Source organism: Leptonotus elevatus, chromosome 1 (assembly GCF_054856555.1).
Source record: "Leptonotus elevatus isolate MCC_2025b chromosome 1, RoL_Lele_1.0, whole genome shotgun sequence".
NCBI lineage: Eukaryota > Metazoa > Chordata > Actinopteri > Syngnathiformes > Syngnathidae > Leptonotus > Leptonotus elevatus.
This window is the reverse complement of record NC_141239.1, coordinates 10,812,409-10,828,994: the sequence shown is the minus strand read 5'-3', so window position 1 is coordinate 10,828,994 and position 16,586 is coordinate 10,812,409. Positions and strand designations below refer to the sequence as shown.

At 40.9% G+C, this 16,586-nt stretch overlaps 1 protein-coding gene across 1 annotated transcript in view; it reads right to left on the bottom strand.

Annotated features, from left to right (window-relative positions):
- Positions 1-16,062, bottom strand: part of cdh24b (cadherin 24, type 2b) — a 206,749-nt gene extending 190,687 nt beyond the window's left edge. The window contains 2 exon segments of the mRNA XM_086074315.1: positions 10,559-10,598; positions 16,022-16,062. The gene's annotated coding sequence lies outside the window, so the exon portion shown is untranslated.
- Positions 16,063-16,586: the final 524 nt, after the last annotated feature.

Here is a 16,586-nt window from a genome sequence, read left to right as displayed (position 1 = left end):
TTTGATGTTTGCGTGTCAATGTTTTGCAGTAAGTGACTGGCAGCCTGCCCAGGATGTTGCAAGCTTTTTGTTCTTTATTCATCACGGACTGAGAAGTGCAGCCCAAAAATTTGGTGATTTGTAAAATCGGTGTTTTATCATATCTAATTATTACCGCAAGGCAATGGGAGATACTGATAAATATGAAGGTTGGGCATAATAGTTGTTTATCATTTGCAACCACTGGCCTCATACCTGATTTAAACAAACAAATCATACTACCCCTAATGGGATAAATAGAAAGTTGCAAAAACATCCCACCCTCTATTAGAATGACAGATCAACTTTTGCGTGCATGTCCTCGTTCTACTTACACTGGGTGGACATTTTTATGAAAACTGAATGGCATTGAACGGTAGAACCAAAAAGGAAAACCGGCGTGAGCCAAACTTGACGTGTGCAGCCACTCACCATTTACAAAGAGCAGCTTTTATATCACGCACAGAAGAAAAATACCTAAAGTATGCACGGTCCAGTTTAAAACACCATTCAAGCCCTGCTCCGCCGTACCGTGTTCACCATGTAGGCCAAGTCAAAACAAATGGGATGCTAGTGCAATAATGTACAAGCTTTGTGTTTGAGTGCGACCGTGATAATTAGTCTCAAGATGGCGCGTTTGTCGAGAGAAGGTTCATAAAATATAGAGGCCATTTGGCAAGCACTCAAGAACAAATCTGTATTCCGAGAGGGGTGGGGTGTTACATTAATGTTCCACTGCTTATAAATCTGGCAGTTGCAACAAAGATCCTGATGGTTGCAGGTAAAAAAAAAAGCTCGACAGACTGTAAATGTGCAACCTTGGTTAAACTCATATAGAAACGTTACGCACAGCTTCTTACTTTTTGTTTACTTGATTGCTCGTGTGCCCAGGGGACCGTGAAAATTGCCAGTAAAAGGTTTCAGGCACAAAATTGTGGCCGCTGAACTAAGCAACCACCCAAGGTCAGAAAAATGATAATGACGTTTATAAAGTTGAAATGAGATTCCACTTTTCATCTTTTCAAAGTGCCTGCATTTAGCTTAGACAGTCTTTGTTGTGTTCAGATGTGTGCTAACTGACTTTAAAGTGTACTGAAGGTGACCAACACTACGGTCCACAAACATGACAATGTAACAATGTCTGTCATAGCACTTAGACAAACCTATGAATGGTGCCACGGGGCATCCAGACTGTCAAAAAACAAAATATGAAGAAAGAAGAAGAAGCTAGGCTAATTATGTGCTTATTTCGTCTATTCCTTGTCATGTGGATTTACTTGAAAGGCTTGGAAGACACGTAATACAGAAACTCAACACAACCAGTTGGTTTTTGCTTATTCTTTAGTTCACTTCCTAATTTGGTGTTGTTCCATTTCACATCACAGTCCGGCGCTCGGCCAAAGGATTTGCGGCTGTAAATATTGAACAGGTTTTACGATTGTCGGGTACAACCATTTTCCAAGCATACTGTGGCGGTTGCTCACTTTACCGATAATCTTTCAGGGAAATCTGAGAATCTGACCTTTGCTGACTTGGAGTGCAAGGAGGGAAAAATGGTCAAATTAGGCCTGATCGTTTGTACCTTGCTTGGTACATTGAGTTACGAGTTTAATTTGTTCCGTGACAAACGCTCATAACTTCATTTACTCATACAGGGGTGCCTTGGGATATGAGTGGCCCAGCTTATCAGTTTTTCAAGATAAAAGCTCTCCTCGAGACCTTCTTTTTTTTTTTGCTCTGACTTGACAGCAACATTTGAGAAACAAGCACTGTATGGATACAATGAATTCTCTTTGGCACATACGGAACATTCAAAATTTCTTCAACTAAAGAGCTTTCAAGATGTTAAATGTCACTCCTAGCTGAAGTTTAGAATTACAATTACACTATGGGTATGTAAAACTACCAAATAACAAATGCCTTGAATTCTGCTAGCTTAATGCTAACAAATAAATAATTAAGAAACTCTATAAATGGGCTAACAAATAAAATAAAAAATATTATCTACGTGTATGTATCGATAACAATACTCACAGGCATACAGTATATTCTTTATCATTTAAAAAAAGATAAATATTAATGCAGTTAACTGAGTCACCAGTAGTTGTGAAACTCGTCTTCCTTTGTTCCGCATGACCAGAGCCGTATATAGAGTGAGTTTGGCCAACTGTGTTTCAGCAGGGTAACAAGATGGCGTCCGTATGTCATGTGGCCAGCAGTTGACCAATCACGCTGTGATTGGCCACGCTGTGATTGGTCAACTGCTGGTCACATGACATACGGACGCCATCTTGTTACCCTGCCGAAACCAAGTTGGCCAAACTCTTTCTATATACGGCTCTGTGCATGACTGTATTAAACTGCCCCCTGGTGGCCAAGTCACACACATCAAAATGAGCAACAATGAATTAATCATAATGCACAAATCATTTAATTCCTCACATTTTATTGACTTGTGTTACTACTATGCCTGGTTGTGTAGTAGCTACTCGTTCCTGCATGAACCAAAAACATGAAGTGAATCCATCTTTCTGCAGGTGTGGACAACAAATAGCAGCAAGCTCGATTCTGCCCAATAATGACTGGAACTGAAACAACACAAAACCAAAAATCAGCCAAGTACTGGCTCATAACTCCAAAAATCGCTGTGTGTGCTTAACAACCATTCGATTTCTCGTTTGAGTTATTCAAAATGATCACTTGTAATATACGTCATTCAAAGAATGCAGACAAACTGAAAAGTGAATGCAAAATGGAGGCGTATCCATCAATCTGTTGGTTAGCGGGCTATGCTTCAAAGATTATGATGAGCAGATCATTCAAAAACTCAAAACTTCAATTAGCTTTCTATGCATGTCTAAAAGTGACAAGGCAAGCTCCGTGTTAGACCGTCGCTGAGTTTGACATATAAGTTCAAGAAACTATGAATCAAAACAAAGCGGGACAAGATGACCCCGACAAAGTGGCTCAACTGCTGCTGGTCCCAGTTCGGCTTGTTCATGTGCTTCTTGTGTTTTCTTTGGGATTTGCTTTTGTGTGAGTTGTATATGCTTTCACAGTGTCAACGATACAACCAAAGAGACTTCATCATTCCTCACGAGAGCTCAGTTCAACAAGCATAAAAGGATGTGCCTGTGTGTGTTTCTTTTCTTTTTTTCTTGGGCTTTTTGAAGATATTTTGTGACGCTTCAAAGGAATAGCCTCAACAAGGGTTGATAACAAGAAAAAAGACACATCTGGAGTCAGTCTTGTAATATGACAGAGTACAAATACTTTGTTACTCTACTTCAATAGAATATTTATTTAACAGTTCTTTGCTGTGTTATTTATGTTTACTTTTACACCACAATGTGTGACGGCCAGGTTAACTTTGCTCATTAGCCAAGAGACAGGTCTATAAAACATCATCAAAGTTCCAACTACTCGCTGTTTGGACTTTTTACTTTAAATTCCAATATTTAAGTACATTTGTTTTACAAAACGGTTTTCATATTTCAGTACAGCAAAAATCGAATACTGTAAGTAATTTTCTCAAAAAAAGTGCTGTCAAAGTTAAAGCGTTAACTGATTAATTAATCACAAAAAAGTATCGCATTAATCATGAATTAACGCAGATTAATCCCACTATTAATTTTGACCATAGATTATACTTTAGCCTGACTGGAAGGCTACGTTTAAGGTAGCACAGGTTGTTTGAGCAATAAACGTAATTACATGCATTAAAGTAAAGCATTTAATAAATGTTGCGTATCCCATTTAGAATATTTGTTCATGTGAAAATATTGGGGTAATTTTTTTCCCATTTTAAATTATGCAAATAAAAGTCAAGTCAAAAAAATTTCAAGACGTCCTCATAACAATAAATGTCAAAAGAATTAACACCTGGTGCTTTTCAAATTTGTCGGGAAAAATTTTGATTTGCCTTTTTTGTTAAGCGATTAATCGTGATTAATCAAAATTCTAAGATGTGATTAATCTGATTAAAAACTGTAATCGTTTGACAGCTCTACCAAAGATATTTTCTGTTATTGTTATTCTGTTAAATTTTCAGGTTCTTTATCCAGGACAGCATAAAGTTGAAATAAATGACTCACATTCAAATCAGTCTCTTTGAACTCTCCTCATCAACTGCTCCGTGCTAAGAGAGCGTTTCATTGTTTTTCCATTTTACAGTGGCTAGCTTCTTGAAACGTATGTAAATACAGCTAAAATTGTACTATAAAAATTGCCATTAGCTGTTGGCGATGTGCCTGCTGCATGCGTCAGATGCACAGATATACACAATAACTGAGGAATTTGACAGCTTGGTGATGAAGTACTGCCTCTGAAAGGGAAAATTTGTTCATTGGGCTTGCATTTCTCTTCAGACTTTGGGTTGTTAGAGAACAAGTAGTTGCTCACCTAGTTGACCATCCATCATCATTGCAAAAAAAAAAGAAGAAAAAAAGCCCATTGGCCAGGTTGAGCAGTATCTCATTTGCATAATACAGAATCGGCCCATAAAAGTGAGTATTTTCAACCCGAGTGTTACATGTGGTCGGTAATTCTTCATGATTGACATATTTTTACTAAAATTGTTTGAAACTTTTTAATAAGACAAACAGAAACTGTTTTAAAATGCAGGGAAAATATGAAAATAAGTCTCGTCTCCTTTTAACTCATTCACTGCCATTGACGGCTATAGACGTCAAAAATTAATTTGAACGATTTCTACTAGTTTGAAAATTGTTCCCACTTTTGCTAACTAGAGTATGAAAACCTAGAAAAATTTTTATTGTACATTTAGAACAGGTATAACATTTGTGATTAATCGTGAGTTAACTACTGAAGTCATGCGATTAATTCCGATTACAAATTTTAGTCGCCTGATGCCCCTAATTTTTAATAATTTTTTCTTTTCTTTTTTTAAATTGCGTCAGGCGATTAAATTGTTTTTAATTTTAATGAATCGCTTGATTTCAATAGTTAACTCCCGATTAATCACAAATGTTATATCTGTTCTAAATGTACAATAAAAAAAATTCTCGGTTTTCATACTCTTGTTTAACAAAAGTGGCGAGAAAAAATAAACTAATAGAAATCGTTAAAATGAAGTTTTGACGTCTATACCCGTCAATGGCAGTGAATGAGTTAAAATTCAAACGTGCCCAGCGCACACAGGCAGAATGAAGAATGACAATCCTGCAGTGACATATTAGGAGATTATTGTCCCATGCTTCCAGCCCTCCAAGCTCATCTGCTCGGATATCGTGACACTAATCAGCTCATTTCAAACCTGCTCTGTTTGCTTAGGAAATTGCAGCAATGCAGGAGGTGACCTTCTGTGACAAATATAAACTCAATGTTACATATAAATGTGATGCCGCTTAGGTGCACGTCGGTTATACTGTGCGGTTTAAGATGCCTGAAGACGTCCGCCTTGCCTCTCATGTATCCACTGGAGGAAAAAATACTTTTACTTCTTTGAGCTTTTCTTCTTGTCTTTTCATTCTCGAGGCATTAATGATTCATAAAAACAAGACTTTTTGATTAAAGTATCAAAAGGGAAAAAAGTGAAGTCTAAGAGTGGATTTCAGAGGGGAGACTTGCCACATCTAATTAGACTGTTCTTTGACAGCTTCAAACACTCAGAGGGACTAAAGACAATGAGACACAGTTGGAGTTCTAAGCACATAGAGCTGGGCTGGGACAGTCAGCACGCTGCCACTCAAGGACACATTTATTAGATCAATGTTGATCATCTAGATAGACGTTTAATAATGAACGCACACCTTAGGGGATTATATGCAGTACAAAGCTGAGGCAAAACAAACATGGGCATCCAACTGTGGTTGACCGTAATTACCACAAAAGTTATCTTTTCAGACATGCACACACACGCGCACACAGACTCAGCTTTGCCTGCCAATGTTCTGCTACAAACCCAATTACAATTATATTCGGCGTTGAATGCTCCTCAGGGGTTGGAGTATCGATGATTCATTTTGTGTTTTATCAAAGAAAGAAGAGTGCCATTAAAAAGAGATCAGTCAGCCACCAGGCATGAGGACTCGGCGACTAATTGCCCATTCATCAAAAAGCCTCCTCAAGTGGATCGCAGGGCTGAAATATCGCGCATGACAACTGAACCACAACACATTAATTTCAATATTGATGAACTTCACGCTCTGAAGCGTGCCCCTCCGTGAAGAGTCTCTGCAGAGAGTGGAAAATGAACAGATGCACACACCTGGACACGTGCACATGCAACATCGCGTTCTCTTAACAGGGTAAGCTGACTCTAAGCTTGTTGGAGGGAAAGAAGCGCACCAATTTCATATGTGCATTTGTTATTCAATAATAACATATGATTTTGTAGTTATTTATTTTTAATTCAAGACATAGGTATAGGCCAGGAAAGAGGTCAGCAACCTTTCCTGTCAAAAGAGCCATTTTAGCTCAAATTAATAACCAAAAATCTGTCTGGAGCCGCAATACATTTGAACATTGTAAAGAACTAAACGTGTTTGTGTTACCGTAGCCTAATGTACTGAGGACGACTTAAAATTTAATTAGAGTCGTACCATACCATAACAGAAAACGATGCAGTATTCAATACTTTGACATTCATTTTCTTCTACCTTTCATCTTCTGTTTTTTGGATATATTTTTTGTAGTAATTTTTCATACATCTTTTCTGCCTTTGTCAGATTTCAGACATTTTGGGCAATTTTATGGACATATTATTGTGATTTCCTGCCTCGCTTCTTTCTTTCTTTTTGTGGACATTTTATGGCTATTTTAGATTTTTTTTTCTGCCCTTTTTGCCATCAATTTCCTATCATTTTTGGCAATTTTGTGGCAGTTTTATAGCAATTTTCTGATGACCTCCAGCCGATGATGGCCGAGCGAGGCGTGTCATCACAAATCATGTGAGCAGGGTGTGCGTCTTGACTTCCGCCAGACCCCTGAGACTGACTCACCGAAGCCCAGGGGTCCAATCGAACCCAGGCTAAGAACCACTGCTCTAACCATTAATCGTGTTGTTTATCAATGGAATTTGGCAGAAAATCAAACAAGTATTACCTTTACTGCTGTGTTTTTTTAACTCTCTGTGGGGTCCTGACACTTCATCAGCTCGGCGGTGATATCAGCAAATCTGTTGTAAAACAGACTCTTAAATCGTTTCACTTTACAACATGTCCAGCAGGCTTTTATAGGGATTGAAAACTGGTTTCACAAGATACTAGACTCAAATGTCTCGTCGCTGACTTTGACTCAGCCGCTATCAGGAGTCACACAGATGAAGCATTTTGAGCTCCATCCGTCTGCCCCCGTACCGCATACAGCGATCTCGCCATTTCATCCATCTTATGACTAAGACGGTTTTTAGATCTGTCACAGAATTATACACGCTGTTTCTCATTCTTACACACAGAGATGTGAACATCCGTATCTTTGCTGAGAATTCCTCCATCTCTGCATCTCTCTTTTTCTAGCTCGGGCAATTTTGACCCTTTTCCTGCCTCGTTTTCTGAACTGCTGCATCAGCTGGAGCTAAACACTAAACCCTTGCCCCGAGGCAGGGAAAAAGAGGCAACCATTGCGTGTTGTGTGGTTACTGTGCAGCTTCGGTTAAAACAGGCGTTAAAAGAGTCACGTGTGGGTTTGATGCAAGCAGACATATGAAAGGAGCAGCCAAAGTCTCAGATGGTGCCGGCCGGATGTGTGGCTGATGATTTTGATGAGGCTCTGCGCCACGTCTTCCGTGTCGGGAAGCATGAAACTGCTGTGTCAACTTGAGCATGAAAATAAGACTTTAGAGTACTACAAGACTTGGACAATATGTTTAATTAGACGTCCTCTATGAAGCAACTGCAACTAAATAGGCACCACAGTGACGTAATGTTGGTGGTCAGCATCTGCCACAACTCAAGCCTTTGCGCTACACCAGCACTTGGACCTGAAGCATGACTTGGGAGCACCATTCCAATATTGAGCCTTTTAGGCCCTTGAGGGCTAATGTCATGCCAAAGAAATCTCAGCCAGTACATGGTGTGTCAGATGCCAGTTTTTGGCCAGTATATTATGCATATGGCCGATGATAATTTGCACTGACAGCAACAATAGCTGTTAAATTATGTAGCGGACACGGGGCATTAGGAGGAGTATCAAAGGGAATTGAATTTGTGTACTGTATTCATTAATGAGAAGAGGGAAGGAACTGTCACCACAACGACAGCAGCTCTGAAAATATACTCAACAAAAATATCAACGCAACACCTTTTGTTTTTGCTCTCATTTTTTATTAGATAAACTCAAAGATCTAAAACTTCTTCCACGTACACAATATCACTATTTCTCTCAAATGTTGTTCACAAACCAGTCTAAATCTGTGATGGTGAGCGCTTCTCCTTTGCCGAGATAATCCCTCCCACCTCACGGGTGTGCCATATCAAGATGCTGATTAGACACCATGATTAGTGCACAGGTGTACCTTAGACTGCCCACAATAAAAGACCACTCTGAAAGGTGAACTCTGGCCACTTTGAAAGGTGGTGGGGACCCAGAAAACCAGTCAGTATCCACCCTTACCCCCCAAACTAAACAAAAGTGCACCTTTGAGAGTGGCTTTTTATTGTGTGCAGTCTAAGGCATACTTCATCACAGCAAGTAAGTGCTTATTATGATTTAATTATACATGAGGAGGGGAGAAGGTCAACAGATCATCCGCTGAAAAAGGGTCTCCTTCCAAAATAACATAAAAATCGTATTCACATTTTCCATTTGTCAATTTTTTCTTCTTTTTCTGACACAAAAAAACAATCCAGGGAAATGTGTCTTTTTGACACGTTAATGACATTAAAGCAGCCGCTGTTGTTTTAAGGCATTTTGGATTTTGGGGCGTTTAAAGCCTAAGAGTTAAAAAAAAAAAAAATCAGTACAACTATAGCAATGAGTTTAGCACAGAGCTAATGCACGAGACGCACAGTATGAACCGTTCCCCCACCCATGCTGAGACCTGAGACAGTTCGCATAACGAAACATGTACAGTACATAACTAAAGGCCTATTTTCAACCAAAATTGTGTTCGTAACTTGAAAAGTTCATAAAAAGGGTCGTTCGTAACTCGAGGTTCCACTGTACCGCTACCTCCTGTGTAGATCAGATATTTTCACCTAGGAGTGCACTCACTTTTGTTGCTACACCATGCGGTGTCCAAAGCCTCACCTTCACTTATTTGAAAATCGGTTGAAACGGAGAGTTAGTACAGTGGTACGTTGAGGCAGACGCTTCCAACATGATCCCACTACATACTCTCTAAGCCAATGGTAGAGCCCAGGGTGGATTTGTACACATTTTGGTCTGGTAAATGGTCTTATACACCAGCATGGTCCTAGCTATCACTAAGCTAGCTGGGGATTTTTATGTCTCCGTTGCTATGACAGCGTGAGAGACCAACAGCAAAGTAACAACAGAGGTGTTGATACGCTGTTGAGATGGGTTAAATTGACTGAATTAACAATTTACAGTTTCATTTAATGCCCGTTTGCTGGCTAAATATTCCCATACAAGTGAAAACACTTCAGGGTGTACATATTTATAAAGGGATTTAATCAGACAGCAATTGTCCTTACTTTTCTGCTCTAGAAATGTTGTTCTCACACCACCTACGAGAATGCTCTTGCCTGGAGTGCCTCCCCCCCCCCCCCCCCCACATGCTAGGCCACTGGCATGAAGTCTCTCAGACTTTGTATGCCAGTCCCTACAAAAGGAGATCTGCGGTGTAAGCACTACCAGAATCCGTTCATCATTGTCATACAGTAATTCAGTATGTAATGTGTCTCAAAGTCCCTGAGAAGCAGCGCGACAGACACAGTCTTCTGGAAACAACTCCAGCCAAGTCAGTGTCCTGTAGGAGAAGCTATTTAACACAGGAATGAGCCAATTACCTGTGTGGAGTGGGCAAATTTACAAAAGGATATACAGAATTCCTAAAGGTGTTTGTATGTCAGAGGTAGAAGCATATACTGGAGGCTTCGTTGGTTCAAAAATCAGAAACAGACACTCACATAGCTGTGGCTGATGTGATAACATGCAGCTGTGCAGATGAACATTACCACCAGCCCATGCACACACCTACGTAGCAAATCCTTCCTCAAGCGCATATACCATCTTACAAAATTACTGGCAACGATAAATGTGAAACAAAAAACTAACACTGTGATAAACTCACCAAAAACTGTAACTAAAAGCTGTGCAAGGATGTTAAGCCCTTATTTCAGTGTTAAAAAAAAAATCTTGAGTGTCAATTGTTTCACTCTTGTTGCACACGAAGCCATGTTAAACCCCTCATAAACAAAATTTCAATTCAAGTGTGTCTGTGTTTGGAATCAAGCAAGATACGGGAATTTAAAACTGCACATCCATTTTGGGTGAAATGTGTGCATTAAAAGGTACTTTTCAAATGCTAGAGGACAGAAAATGAGTAGTCTTGGGTTCCATCATCATAAAATATAAATATAAGTAATATAAGCTCACATGAACATCACTTGCACACCTCAGTCCCACTCCATGATGACTCTCCAGGGCCTGTTCTCCTGAAAATATAGTGGGAGACGATATAAAAAGTAATGCACTGTAATTACGAGAAAAAGAAGAAGACATTATGTCCCAACTGCTTTTGAATTGCGGTAAATTATTGTTCTATTGGTCTCGCATGTTTTTGGAGTGGCCCGTGTCAGGACTCGTTCTTTTGCAGTGCGATGCTGTGTGGATTTGAGAAGTTTGTCAGAAAATATTCAAATGTAATATACTAATACTTCAATTTGTATGCTGTTTCTTACCCATTATTCAGCATTGTTGCCCAAGTAGGCCTACTTCTAAGTGGACAATTTGCAAAAGGTAGTGTACATGCCGTACCTCTGAAGCAGCTAAATCAATATGTCATCCGCAATGTATTTGTTTGCCATCTCATGGGGAATTACAATATATTGCGACTAACAAGAAAAAGGTCAAGCTTGTTTGAAATATTCCTCCTAACTTCCTTCAAATGTTTTGGTTCACTTAAATTGTATATCTCATCAGTTACTCTACAGGAAACGCTCTAATAACATAATCCAATTGATGCAAATTCAAAGTCCTTTTTTTTTTCCCCCATTCGGCAGCCTTCTCGAGTCAAGATGTTATCATCATCCCTCTCTTTTTTTGTGAAGTTGTCAGGAGACGAGAGAAAGGATCAAAGGAAAGAAAGTTGAAGCAAAGTGAAATCCAACACCAACCAGACACAACCCTCCACCCATAGAGTTACAAATCCAGAATCTTTCACCAACCCCAGATTAAAACCAGATGAATTCCAACAGATTAGGGAGACAGCAAGAGACCAGAGGAAAGACGAAAGGAAGGAAGGATAGATGAAGCAGAGTGAGATCCACAAACACCAACCTCCACTGATTCAGCGACCAGTGGGGGAAGCAAATTCCTTTTGAGTTTCAGTAGATGCTGGTTTGGTGGATCTGGCATGCATGAGAACCTCCAACCAAGAGGGGAGCCGTCGACCTCGGGCCGACAAAGCAAGCACAGACCCCCAGGCCACGGCAGCACCATAACAGAAGTTACAGAAAATAATTATTCAATTAAAATAGTACTGCAATTTCTAAAACCCACTATTTGATAAGAATGCAATCAACCCACTCGATGATTTAATCTAGGCGAGCCTGGTACTCAAACTTAATTAGATATTTCCAATAAGCTTCTGAAAACTGTTAAGAGCAGCGATCATTAAGGTGGCACTCAATTACTGGCTCATTGTCAACAAAAATAATATTGTCACTTTGGCTTGCTGATCCTATTTCTTCATCCAATGTCAGCAAATACAAACACATACAAGAGCAAAAGTGGCACAAGCTTTCTAGGAATGTCGTTAGGCGACGTTCTGGTCCTCATTCTTAGCGCAGTAGGAAGAAAGTGTAAATACACTGAGAACACAAACATCCCGCCCTGAGCGTCCTGCTGTCTTTCTCAATAGCAGCGTCTCCCGTGAAGTGGAGATGTTGCACTTTTATCGCTGGAGTCCTCCTTCATCTCAGCCACCCAAATAACCATCCGACTCAGAGCTGAATGCGCCCCCCCCCCCGATCCAATTCAGTGATATTTGGAACAAGGACCGCCAACAGGTAGCAAATACAGGATGTGCTTCTAGTCCTCAGTGAAAAAAAATCCAGATACGCATTTGATTATGTATGACTTTTCAAGCCCGTGCGATTGTTCAGGGTGTACCCCCGCCTACTGCCCGAAGGCAGCTGTGATAGGCTCCAGCGCCCCCCCCGCGACCCTTGTGGTGATGGATGGATGGATGACTTTACAAGCATGGATAAGATGCGCATTGTAAGCAGACTGAAAACAATCCGACCGTGACCGACAACGTCACCGTCTGAAAACGGCCCCCACGGATGAAAAACACTGCTCCGTTCAAGCATATCCTCCAAATGACCGTCCGTCTAAATGTCTCGGGATGAGGTCGCCATGTCCCGGTCTAACCCCAAGCTATTGCGTCATGGGACTACAGCGGGTTTGATGCTTTGTAACGAAGCCGAGGCGGGCCTTTGATGAATTCCCGGCTTTTACAAGGGAGCATCGGCAATCATCTGTCTTCACCTCCCTTGATTGATCACCATCAAAAAGGAGGACGAGGAAACACGTCCCCCGTCATCTTTCACATCTGTGAGAATTTCAAATGGAGCAGCACGTACGTGTGAAAAATCACTCGTCAGTCACTCGCCTTGAGTAGGTAATTGGAGAAGATATAGCGGAGAATTCGCTCCCCGCAAAGTCACAGTCAAGTCACAAGCCTTGCACTTTGCCGCATGCGTGATAAAGCTTTTACAAATTTGCTGTTCCTGGGAATCGTGAAGGAAGTGAAGGGATCATAAGCGCTCTGAAATTCCTTATTTCCTTCCCTATATGAATCAATTGCAAAGGGAATAATACAATTATGTTATCGCTGGCCCTTGGGGAGTGCTCATGTCTTGATCACTCAGAATATGTTTGCTGGTTCCTGGGAGGCTGCGCTGTCTGATTCATTCCACGGCATTGTCAGCTAATGAATGGTGCATGTCCATCGGCTGCCACACACTCGGTCTGGTGAGAAAAGCCCCCCCAAGGGTGCTCATCTTGGGGGTTCTCCCACTCTCGTTAGGAGGGATTCAAAGGCAAGTAAAGGCTCATTGATCATTTACCACATTTTCTGTGTGCGTTTGCCACGATTGGGGGAGGAGCAGTTTTCCGAATGCCAAATGATGGTCAGTCAACTTTATAAAGGCTGAATCACTGATGGGGTCTTATGGGAAAGGCATCTATTTGTCTTAGAACGGTCTTTAGTAGCTATTTCTGCATTCCTGGCAAAACATTAGAACCAAGGCAGCAACTTTTTGAAGCGCACACTAACATCTCTCACTTTCTTCTTTACATCACAGATACACTGTATGTTCTTATCTTCTTCTTTTTTCCCGTAAGATCGTATTTCAGCCATAGCCATTGCCTGCTATAATGTTTCTTGTCATACTGTCTTGTGCATAGACATGTGTAAGTGTAGTTGACACGGAATCAACAGCACATTCCAGCCAAAACTGAAGAAAAATTGTTTCCACGCAATTGGCAGAATTCTTAATGATCAATAATTCTTCATCACTGAATAATTGCCTATGTTGAATAAGGTAGCAGTTGGGATTTTGCAGTCTCATTTACATTTTAATTAATTTAGTCTTGTTTGTATCTTTACAACACACAAGGAGTTTTGTTTGAATTTAATCGGGTATTATCTCCGTTGGTTCTGTGAAGTTGAATTGATGACTTGTTTTATGCTTGCGGTAATGGATTTATTTATTTATTTTGTGGCAAGGTACCACTGTATTTGAGAGACAGTGTGTTATTTTTTGTTGTTGTAATTTTCTGACGTGATGGAGCCCTGAAAAAAATTGCTTGCTGCCAAATGCAGCAGCTAATGGAGAGCTGAATAAAAAATGAATCATTCGATTACTATGCCCTAGTGGCACGCTGGAGTTTAACTGCAGAGCCCAGATAAAAGCAGATGATGAAGCGCTTGTCACTGCCATTACGCTAGTGAGCCGTAAACTTGGATGGCACAAATGATATAAGTATCGTCTCAAAGCGAGGGGTCAGGGTGGCGGGGGAGTCATTACATTCTCTACTTGTGCCTCCAGACTGTATTTAAAAATGTGTCTTCCATCCTTTCTTAGATGTCCACTTCAAATGAGATTTTGCGTCTCCGTTTCATCGATCTCTTGGCCACACCTTTGTCCCTCTTTTTCCTCATTTTTTGCTTCTCTTATAAATATATCCTTATATAGATCGTGTATAAAATTGACGTGCTCCTCTTTTTAAATACGCCCCTCATGTACCCCCAGGAACTTGTTGGGCTAAATTTGTAAAAATAAAAATAAAATACTGAATGCTGACACACCAGGAAAAAAATCAGTGTGCATAAAATATGACTTTTCATGTAATGTTTTACAAACAAAACACTAAGCAGAGAAGTACAAGCTACGAGAAAAGTCACGCATTCCACACGCTTCGCTTCATAACACTTAAAACAAGCAAACGGAGTCATGACATTGACACACAATCGCAGCCTGATGCAACGCTGATGTATAATACATGAGCTTTCCCCATACATAAACATGTCTGGCACTGATCAGAGTCTGTACAGTCGCTTTCGACCCTTCATATGCATGTACATGTACATGTGAAAGCATTCATTTGCCACATTAGTTTTTATGTGTTCAACAACGGGCTTTCAGTGCACAGCTTTCCCTCTTGAGAATTGACCCAGCTTTCAGAGTTGAGTGGATCAAAACCTCTCTGTGCCCCCTGTAACATCAACAAATTATATATAGATGTAGCAGACCCACTTTTCGTGCTCTTACAAAGACATAGTACAGGGCGGGCTGCAATAATCGATATAACCTGAGAAAATAGGTCATAAATCCAAGCAAATGTATTTCCCAGAGGCTCAATAGAGTCCTATGGTGCCACAAACATAAACATTAATAGGTACTCTTGTGGAGAGCGTACAAATGAGCTTTTTTTGCACAAACACAAGCAGCTCACATCCTCTAGATATGAGGCGAAGTACTTATTATCAGCGACTTCTAGGGTCGCATAATAAATGGAGGCAATCCGGTGGGGCTTTTGTCGCCGATCAAGCTCATTAGAGACGCGATGAACCGAGCGGAAACAGCATATATGGGCGGTGAGCAGGTAAAAATGTTCTGGCCCCGGAGGGCTGATGTCGCTGTTCGGTGTGTGACAGTCAGTCAGTCCGTGGGCTGCTGTTCCTCGCTCTCCTGTGACGGCTGCTTGTAGACAAGCGGAATAGATGAGGGGGGGGGGGGGGGGGGGCACACGCCGTCTGTTCCGAGTCCTCTCTTGCGCGTAAAAGCAGTCCAATTTGCGCCAGAAAAGTGGCAATCCTCTCGTGCGTTATACAGTAATTGTTTATAACCAATAAATGTCTGATACATCGACGACGTACGAACGAATATAGCAGGCTGTGCATCGCCAAACGGTTTCAGACATAACCCAAAGAAGATGGACCAGATCGAGTGCGCCATGTGTGCATGTCTCTATTAACAGTGGATAACAGTTTATTTGGATTCTGACCTTCATTGAAATGAAACGATCACACCGATCAAGCATTTAAATAGAAAATGACATCTAGTTGGGACAATTTGCAAATACGCAAAACGCAGCGTCAAAAACATACATTGAATTGCAATTAAATCACTACAGGTTAACGTTACACAAAGTATTTGCACCGCATCTTAATTTAAAACGATTCATTTTCAACAGAGTGATGATAGGAGCAGACAGAAAGAGGTGAGAGTCCCAGAATTTCTAACGAGAGGAAACTGGGTCCGATCCTCAGTCTGCCTGACCTCTGCTAAACATGCCGATATGGACAAGACGACGTGCAATTAGTTGGACAAAGTGGCCGTTAATTTACCTTGGACGAGATCTTGGCGCAATAGTCTCAAGTTGCCTCGCTCGCGTCAGTATGCCCCGCTCGATCCTCTTCTCAGTCGCGCAAACCTGAGACCAACCAACAGGGACGCGCGCACACACGGGCTCACTCGCTCACTCGCTCGCTCGCTTAAACAGTTAAACAGTTAAACAGAGGCGACTCTTGTGAACTATGAGAGGCTCAAACGTCAGAATGTTAATTCTAAATCACTACTTTTCATTATTATAATACAATGAGTCCTAATAATGAAACATTTTTTTGGTGATATGTTGAAATCCTGCTGCTCTACTTATTAAGCTATGTTCACCTCATTAAATGTTCCATCCGATCCACCCATCCATTTCCTTAACCACTTATTCCTCACAAGGGTCGCGGGGGTGTGCTGGAGCCTATCCCAGCTGCCTTCGGGCAGTAGGCGGGTTACACCCTGAACTGCTTGACAGCCAATCCAGGACATTCAAATGTTAAATTGGAATAATAATATTTACGAGTTTTTTTGTTTCATGTCAAGAGATATTCCTCCAACAGAATACGACCACATAGTGTC